Here is a 9,405-nt window from a genome sequence, read left to right as displayed (position 1 = left end):
TATGTTACTATGTAGGTTACCCCCGGCCAAAAGAAGTTTTGTGTCAGACGATGCCTGGTGTGACTGACGCCGAAGTGCCTGGCCAAGGGTATGTCATGAGAGATTCGCAGTAACTCCTGCCTATAATTCTTGGGAACTACCAGCTGTCGTTTGATAGTGGGGCTCGTCCCTGTGTGGTGCTGCTCTGTGATCCGGTAGAGGAGTCCCTGCTTCCATATAAACTGTTCCCCTTCCAGTACCCCTCTCCCCTCCTGTGCCTTCCCACGATATCCCTCCAATGAAGAATCCTCAAGTAACTCCCTCTTAAATTCATCTGGGGTGGCCCAAGAAATGTGTCTGGCTATGGGAATATGTGTAGGGCTGGGATGTCTTACCTGGGCCTCCTCTGAGTGTGATTCCGCCTCCGCAGCTCGAGCTTGTCTCCGGGTGGTCACAGGATATGTCTCAGCCAGAGGGGCAACCGAGAAGGCAGACAACATGGGCCCCAAGTCATTTTCCAGCAAAACGTCTGCAGGCAAATCCTCCATCAAGCCGACCTCAACAAGGCCATCCCCAACTCCCCAGTTCAGGTGAATCCTGGCAGTGGGCAGTCGATGTATGGCTCCCCCTGCTACACGGACTACCACTGTCCGGTCCGTCTTCTCTTGGTCCCGGACGAGATGAGGCTTCACAAGGGTCAAAGTTGCTCTGGAATCTCTTAGTCCCTGCATGCGTTTCCCATTAACCCACACGACCTGTCGATGCTGTTGTCGATTATCTGCCCAGGCTGTGTGCACGGGGTCTACTTCATGCAGCACTTCCTCCATGTCTTCCACCCCTTGGTTAGTTGTAGCCCCCAATGCCGGGTCAGCTTCGCCTTGGTAGCAGTGTACAGCGGCCCGGCGGAAGGTAGCTGTTCCCGCCTTTGGCCACTGGGTATGCTGAGTCCGGTTGGGACATTGTCTTTGCAGGTGACCCAGCTGATGGCAGGTGTGGCATCGCCCCCCAGGGGAACTGTGGTAGGCCGGGTTTCTAGCTGGTCCACCTACAATCTTCGGTGGTTTGGGGCCCTCCAGGTCCATGGGCAGACCCCTAGTGACCATCTTTGATTCGGACAACTGAGGCCTCCTGGCATCATGAGGTTCATCGGCCAGACGAGCGGCTTCCTCAAGAGTCCTTGGCCGCCTGTCCCGAAGCCATGCCTGTGTCTCGGGTTTTAGTCCATTAAAGAATCGTTCTAACAAGAAGAGCTGGAGGACATCCTCCGTAGTGGTTGCTTGGCTCCCTTGTAGCCACTGTAGCAGTGACCGCCGTAATTTACAGGCCAATTCAGCGTGGGTATCGGTTACTCGTTTTATAAGTCCGTGGAACTTTTAGCGGTATGCCTCTGGTGTCAGCGCATACCGGGCCAAGATCACTTCCTTGATCTGCTCACAGTCCATACAGTCCTCATTGGGTACCATGCGATAGGCGTCCGCTGCCCGGCCTGTCAGCTTGCTGGCCAGAATCTGAACCCGTTCCTCTGGCTTCACTTGATAAAGGGCACACTGCCGCTCAAAGTCCTGCAGAAAGCCATCAATGTCTTCCTCTGCCTCCCCCAACTGTCGGAAGGCATTATACTGGATCTTTTTTTGGCTTACTGTTGAAGGTACCTGGGCGGAGGCCAGAGCTCCCCCTGCTCGCTGACTCTCCTCTCTCCGCTCTGCCATCTCCATATTGGCCAGCTCCACTTTGGTCCGCTCTGCCATCTCCATCTTGGCTAGCTCTATCCTGGTCCGCTCGGCCATCTCTTCCTTCAGATCAGTACGCACATCAGCCATCACCTCTCGTATGATCTCTACTACAGGGTTTGGGCCATAGAAAGCCAGTCTGTTCTTTCCCTCCCTCTGGAATTCAGTGTCCTCCTTAACTTCTGGTAGTTGTCTTCCATTCATTCCTTTCCTCCTGTAGAAGGGATAGCGCATCCCGCTGTCTGCCACGAATGTAACTGGGTCTACCAAGCTGGCAGGAATTTCTTGATTACATGAAAGCATATAAAAGCTGACTGCTACCTCACATATTTCCAGTCTATAAGAACAACTTTTATTTACAGCACACAGAATATATAACACAGATACACAGGGCAGGCCAATAGGAACACAGCAGGCCAGACCTACATTACAATAGCCGGAGCCTGCCAATATTTACTGTGGGATTTACAAAGGTTGGGGGAGGTCAGAAAGAGAATATCTTGTCCAGGGGCGCAGCCTGTGGACTGATGCATTTCACATGGAAACTATTATACATACATATACTGCATAACATTCTTGGTGCTGGGGGGTTCTGTAACAGGCGGCTTAGCTTTGTTCAATGGAGGACAGCTGTAATGAGTGGCGCAGACAGACTTAGTAGGCCTTAAATAAAAAAGTAGGCTAAAAGCAGTTCAAAATTGGTAACAGGAGTAAACAGGCGGCATAGCTTTGTTCAGTGGAGGACAACTGTAATGAGTGGCGCAGACAGACTAAGTAGGCCTAAAATAAAAAAGTAGGCTAAAAGCAGTTCAAAATTGGTAACTGGAGTAAACAGGCGGCTTAGCTTTGTTCAATGGAGGACAGCTGTAATGAGTGGCACAGACAGACTTAGTAGACCTAAAATAAAAAAGTAGGCTAAAAGCAGTTCAAAATTAGTAACAGGACTAAACAGGCGGCATAGCTTTGTTCAGTGGAGGACAACTGTAATGAGTGGCGCAGACACAGTTAGTAGGCCCAAATAATAAAGTAGGCTAAATGCAGTTCAAATTTGGTAACAGGACTAACCAGGCGGCATAGCTAGGTACTGGGGTGGGCTCCTCCTATTAACTGGTCTAAATGGAGGCCAGGGCCCCTGTATATTTTAACTATCATCTATCATTTCAACAAATTTGTATTGGCCATTGCCATTGAAGGATTTAACAGCACAGAATACACAGTGGTGGAGCAGGGAGAGGTAAGTATTGCAAGTGGTAGAGCACTGTTCGAGCTGAGGGGGAACACTCTCTCGTGGGTGGCGGTACTGGCACAGGGCCCCTCATATTACGACGGTGTGTCTGACGTTGGGTGTGCACCACCACCGTCAGAGACACTTTATTCAGGGTCATGAGGGACCCTGTGCCAGTGCCATCGCCCAAAAGTGGGCACACCCACCTGTCCAGGCAAACGGCACTCGCACGGGTGCTTGCGCCAAGTGGTGACCATGGCCCTGTGGGGGGAGTCAGACCATTTAGGGAGGTATAAAAATGGCCTATGGTGGACATTCAGCAGCTGCAAATGGAGGAATTGGAGCAGTCAGTAAGAGGAAGCCAAAAGCAAGACATTTTTCAGGCAAGCTACGTGTCAGCAGGGGAAGGTTGGGCAAAATAATTTGAAATCCATGATTGGTTCATTTTAATGAAGGTTAGATCATCAACATTTCGGGTAGCCAGACGAGTCCTTTTTTCAGTCAGTATTGAACCAGCAGCACTGAAGACTCTTTCTGATAGCACACTAGCAGCTGGGCAAGCGAGCTCCTGTAATGTATATTCTGCCAATTCAGGCCAGGTGTCTATTTTTGACGCCTAGTAATCAAAGGGGAATGACCTGTGAGGGAGAACATCGATAAGGGAGGAAAAATAGTTGGTAACCGTACTGGACAAATGATGTCTCCTGTCACTTTGAATTGATGCAGCAGTACCTGTCGTGTCTGCGGTCATTGCGAAATCACTCCACAACCTGGTCATAAAACCCCTCTGTCCAACGCCACTTTTGATTTGTGCACCTCTAACACCTCTGCCATGTTGCCCCCTACAGCTCGTGTGAGAACCATCACCGCCGCTGTGTGCTGGGAATGCCTGAACCAAACGGTCTACAAGAGTTGCTTGTTTGATAGCCAATATTTTCTCAAGGTTCCCATGTGGCATGATATTTTGTAATTTTCCTTTATATCGTGGATCCAGGAGGAAAGCCAACCAGTAATCGCCATTGGTCATCATTTTTATAATGCGGGGGTCCCTTTTTAGCATACGCAAGGCATAATCAGCCATGTGGGCCAATGTTCCAGGTGTCAATTCACTGCTTGTGCTGGGTTGAGGAGCACTTTCTTGCAAATCAACATCACTTGTCTCCTGCAAAAACCCTGTACCTGACCTTGCAAAGCCACCAGTTTCTATTGCCCCCTGAGAAGCATCCTCCTCCCATAAATATTCATCCCCATCATCCTCCTCCTCATCCTCCTCTTCGTCCGCCACCTCATCCAGGAGAGTTCCCTGAGCAGACAATGGCTGACTGTCATCAAGGCTTCCCTACTCCTCGGCCGCAGACGCCTGCTACTTAATGTGCATCAAACTTTGCATCAGCAGACGCATTAGTGGGATGCTCATGCTTATGATGACGTCATCTGCACTTACCAGCTGCGTGTATTCCTCAAAACACTGAAGGACTTGACAGAGGTCTTGTAGCTTCGACCACTGCACAACAGACAACTCCATGTCTGCCATCCAACTGCCTGCCCGTGTATGTGTATCCTCCCACAAATAAATGACAGTATGCCTCTGTTCGCACAGCCTCTGAAGCATGTGCAGTGTGGAGTTCCACCTTGTTGTAACGTCGTTTATTAGGCGGTGCTGGGGAAGATTCAGCGATCGCTGATGGTTCTGCATACAGCTGGAGTGTACGGGCGACCGGCAGATGTGCGAGCAAAGTCTTCGCACCTTCAGGAGCAGGGCTGGTAACTCCGGATAATTTTTCAGGATGCACTGCACCACCAGGTTCAAGGTGTGAGCCAGGCAAGGAATGTGTTTCAGTTCTGAAAGGGCTATGGCAGCCATAAAATTCCTTCCGTTATCACTGACTATCTTGCCTGCCTCAAGATGTACACTGCCCAGCCATGACTGAGTTTCTCGCTGCAAGTACTCGGCCAGTACTTCTGCGGTGTGTCTGTTGTCGCCCAAACACTTCATTTGTAGCACAGCCTGCTGACGCTTACCACTAGCTGTTCCATAATGGGATACCTTGTGTGCAACACTGGCAGCTGCAGATGGAGTGGTCGTGCGACTGTGCTCTGTGGACGAGCTTTCACTTCTGGAGGAGGAGGAGGGGTGGCGGACGCCTACAGCCAACTGTTTCCTAGACCGTGGGCTAGGCAGAACTGTCCCACTATGGCTGTCCCCTGTGGACCCTGCATCCACCATATTAACCCAGTGCGCCATGATGGACACGTAACGTCCCTGGCCATGCCTACTGGTCCATGCATCTGTTGTGAGGTACACCTTTCTACTGACTGATTGCCTCAGTGCATGGACAATGCCGTCTTTGACATGCTGGTGGAGGGCTGGGATGGCTTTTCTCGCAAAGAAGTGTCGACTGGCTAGGTCATAGCGTGGTACTGTGTAGGCCAGCAGGGCTTTGAAAGCTTCGCTTTCTACCAACCGGTAGGGCATCATCTCTAACGAGATTAGTCTAGCAATGTGGGCGTTCAAACCCTGTGTATGCGGATGAGAGGATGAGTACTTCCTTTTCCTAACAAGAGTCTCTTGTAGGGTGAGCTGGACTGGAGAGCTGCATATGGTGGAACTAGCGGGGGTGGTGGTGGACATGGCAGATTGAGAGAGGGTTGGTGATGGTATTCTTGATGTTGGCCTACCTACAGTGTTTCCTACCAAGAACCTTGTGATTCCCTGACTGCTTTGGCCTTGCGACGATACCTCCACATTTGCTGTTGGTGGTGTCCTAACCGGTGGGCTTACAGTGAGGGAAACAATGTAGCGTTGCTGACTACCTTCATTCTGAGCGGGTGCACCAACGGTACGGGACATTTGGTAGTTAGTCCAGGCTTGCAAGTACATGCTGGTTAAATGTCTATGCATGCACATTGTATTTAAATTTTGGACATTCTTCCCTCTGCTAAAGGTCTTTGAGCATTTCTTACAGATAACTTTTGACTGATCATTCGGATCTTGGTTAAAAAATTGCCACACTGCACTCTTCCTACTATGGAACACCTTTTCAGGCATTGCACGCTGTGCTACTTTCACCGGATGGCCACGCTGTCCTAAAACTGTTTTTGTTTTTGACAAACATTTTTGGCCTGATACGGGCCTGCCAGATGACAGCTGTTGCGATGTAGATGGCTGCTGCGGATCATCCTCCTCTGCTTCAGAGCTACTGGCAGCGGCACCCTCTTCCCCCAATGGCTGCCAATCAGGGTCAACAACTGGGTCATCTATCACCTCCTCTTCAATGTCATGTGCACCTTCCTCTGTGTCACCGTGTAAGGTGCTATAGCGTTCGGGACGGGGCACCATAGTCTCATCAGGGTCAGATTCTGGCTCAGTACACTGCGAGGGCAATGTAGTGATCTGAGTCAATGGAACAGCATTATAATAAAGCTGTGGCTGTGCATCAGTGCACTCCATGTCTGATTCATCTTGTAATGGGCAGTTAACCATTTCCCGTTCTAACCCAGGCACGGTATGTGTAAAGAGCTCCATGGAGTAACTTGTAGTGTCACCTGACGCATCCTTCACTTTTGGTTTGGGTGAAGGACACAAGGAAACGTCTTGTTCCTGACCGGGAGCATCCACTGACGACTCGCTGATTTTATATTTGGAACTTTCTGAAGAGGAGGCGAAAGAGCTAGAGGCTGAGTCAGCAAGGAAAGCCAAAACTTTTTCCTGCTGCTCCGGCTTTAAATGCCGTTTTCCTACTCCCAGATAAGTGAGCCTTCGAGGCCTTTTGTAGCCAGACGATGACGCTGGCTCAACACCTCCAGCCTTAGGTTCTATTGTGCTTTTGCCACTACCACCAGATGCACCACCACCACCATCAGTACCAGCTCGCAACCACCGCCCACGTCCTCTTCCATCTGACTTGCTCATTTTTTGGAAAATATTACCAAAATAACAACCGTTATATGGTACTATAAAACAAGGTAGAATGTGTATATAAACGTGTTGAGATTTTAAATCTCCCTTTTTTGGGGGGGAAACTGAACAAAAAATCAAGCCCTGTGCAAAAAACCACACAATGTAAGTGGCTGAAAGTCGCTGGCTGATATACGACAAACTAACAGGACTGCAGTATATTCACTTTGTGAGAATTTGAATCTCCCTTTTTTTGGGGAGACTGAACCACAACTTAGGCCCAGTGTATATAACAACGCAATCTAAGTGGCAGAATGTGGCTGGCTGATATACGACAAACTAACAGGACAGAAGTATATCCACGTTGTGACAATTTGAATCTCCCTTTTTTGGGGGGAGACTGAACCACAACTTAGGCCCAGTGTATAAAACAACGCAATCTAAGTGGCAGAAAGTGGCTGGCTGATATACGACAAACTAACAGGACAGAAGTATATCCACTTTGTGAGAATTTGAATCTCACTTTTTTGGGGGAGACTGAACCAAAACTCAGGCCCAGTGTATAAAGCAACACAATGTAAGTGGCAGAAAGTGGCTGGAAGATATATGAAAAAATACAAGGACTGTAGTACAATTTCAATCTTCCTACAATGATCTCAGGACAAGTATGGCAGCAATAAAAAGGACTGCTGCACACAAAAGTGTGGACAAATAAACAAGATAACTGTGCAGAAAGGAGCAACAGGATTTTTGCTTTTGAAAAAGCAGTTGGTTTGCACAGCGGCGTACAAACAGCAATGCAGCTATCAGGGAGCCTTATAAGGCAGCCTAATAAGCTACAGAGCGGATGCACAAAAATATAGCCTCCACTGTCCCTGCAAACAAATGGTGGTGTTGGACAGTGGAAATCGCTACAGCACAAGCAGTTTCGGGGTTAATCTTCCCTCCCTAACTATATTCCTTCTTCTTATGAAGCTGCGGCAACCTCTCCCTATGCTACGATCGGCAGAAGTAAGATGGTGGCCGGCGTGCACGCCCCTTTATAGCCCCTGTGACGCCGCAGAAAGCAAGCCAATCACTGTCATGCCCTTCTCTAAGATGGTGGGGACCGAGACCTATGTCATCACGCTGCCCACACTCTGCGTCCTCCTTTATTGGCTGAAAAATGGTGCTGAAAGCGTCATACGAAACGTGACTTTGGCGCGAAGAGCGCCGACCTCATGGCCGATCCCACACTAGGATTGGGTCAGGTGTCATGAAACCCGACTTTGCCGAAAGTCGGCAATTTTTTAATTTGAATTTTGCATCTTGGGAACGGAAGATGGCGGCACCTGCGCGCGTATTGCCGGAGCTTCGCTGGATCCCAGGGGTGAGTATATAACTATTTTTTATTTTAATTATTTTTTTAACAGGGATATGGTGCCCACACTGCTGTATACTTCGTGGGCTGTGTTAGATACCGCGTGGCTGCCATATACTACATAGGCAGTGTTATATACTATGTGGGCTGTGTTATGTACTGCGTGGGCTGTGCTATATATTACGTGGCCACTGTAATATACTGCGTGGGCAGTGTTATATACTACGTGGCTGCTATATACTGCGTGGGCAGTATTACATACTACGTGGCTGCTATATACTGCGTGGGCTTTGATATATATTACGTGGCCAGTGTTATATACTGTGTGGGCTGTGCTATATATTACGTGGCCAGTGTTATATACTGCATGGCCTGTGTTATATACTACGTTGCCTATGTTATGTACTGCGTGGCTGCTATATACTGCGTGAGCTGTGTTATATAGTACGTGGCTGTGTTATATACTGCATGGCCACTGTTATATATTGCGTATTACCACATCAGATATTCTACAATATGTATGTATATAGCAGCCACATAGTATATAGCACAGGTCACGTAGTATTTGTCAGCTATATACTACATGGCTCCTATATACTACGTGGCCTGTGCTATATACTATGTGGCTGCTATATACATGCATAAATACATATTCTAGAATACCCGATGTGTTAGAATTGGGCCACCATCTAGTACTTTATAACACCAGCTTGAATAATGGTTTTAAAATCCAAAATGTTGACCTACTGAAATGTATGATCAATAAGTGCACTCAATACTTAGTCAGGGCTTCTTTTGCATCAATTACTGCATCAATGTGGTGTGGCATGGAGGTGATCAGCCTGTGGCACTGCTGAAGTGTTATGGAAGCCCAGGTTGCTTTGATAGCAGCCTTCAGCTCATCTGCATTGTTGGGTCTGGTGTTTCTCATCTTCCTCTTGACAATACCCCATAGATTCTCTATGGGGCTAAGGTCAGGCAAGTTTGCTGGCCAATCACGCACAGTGAGACTGTTGTTTTTAAACCAGGTATTGGTACTTTTGGCAGTGTGGACAGGTGCCAAGTCCTGCTAGAGAATGAAACTTACGTCTCCAAAAAGCTTGTCGGCAGAGGGAAGCATGAAGTGCTTCATAAATTATTGGTGGCGTAAGTGTAGTTGTGCCATAGGCGCCGTACCACAACATCCCCAGGCGACAGCATACCTCCGCATATC

Source organism: Ranitomeya imitator, chromosome 8 (assembly GCF_032444005.1).
Source record: "Ranitomeya imitator isolate aRanImi1 chromosome 8, aRanImi1.pri, whole genome shotgun sequence".
In the NCBI taxonomy this organism is placed as follows: Eukaryota; Metazoa; Chordata; class Amphibia; order Anura; family Dendrobatidae; genus Ranitomeya; species Ranitomeya imitator.
The sequence above is the reverse complement of the archived record's forward strand: the minus strand, read 5'-3'. Positions refer to the sequence as shown.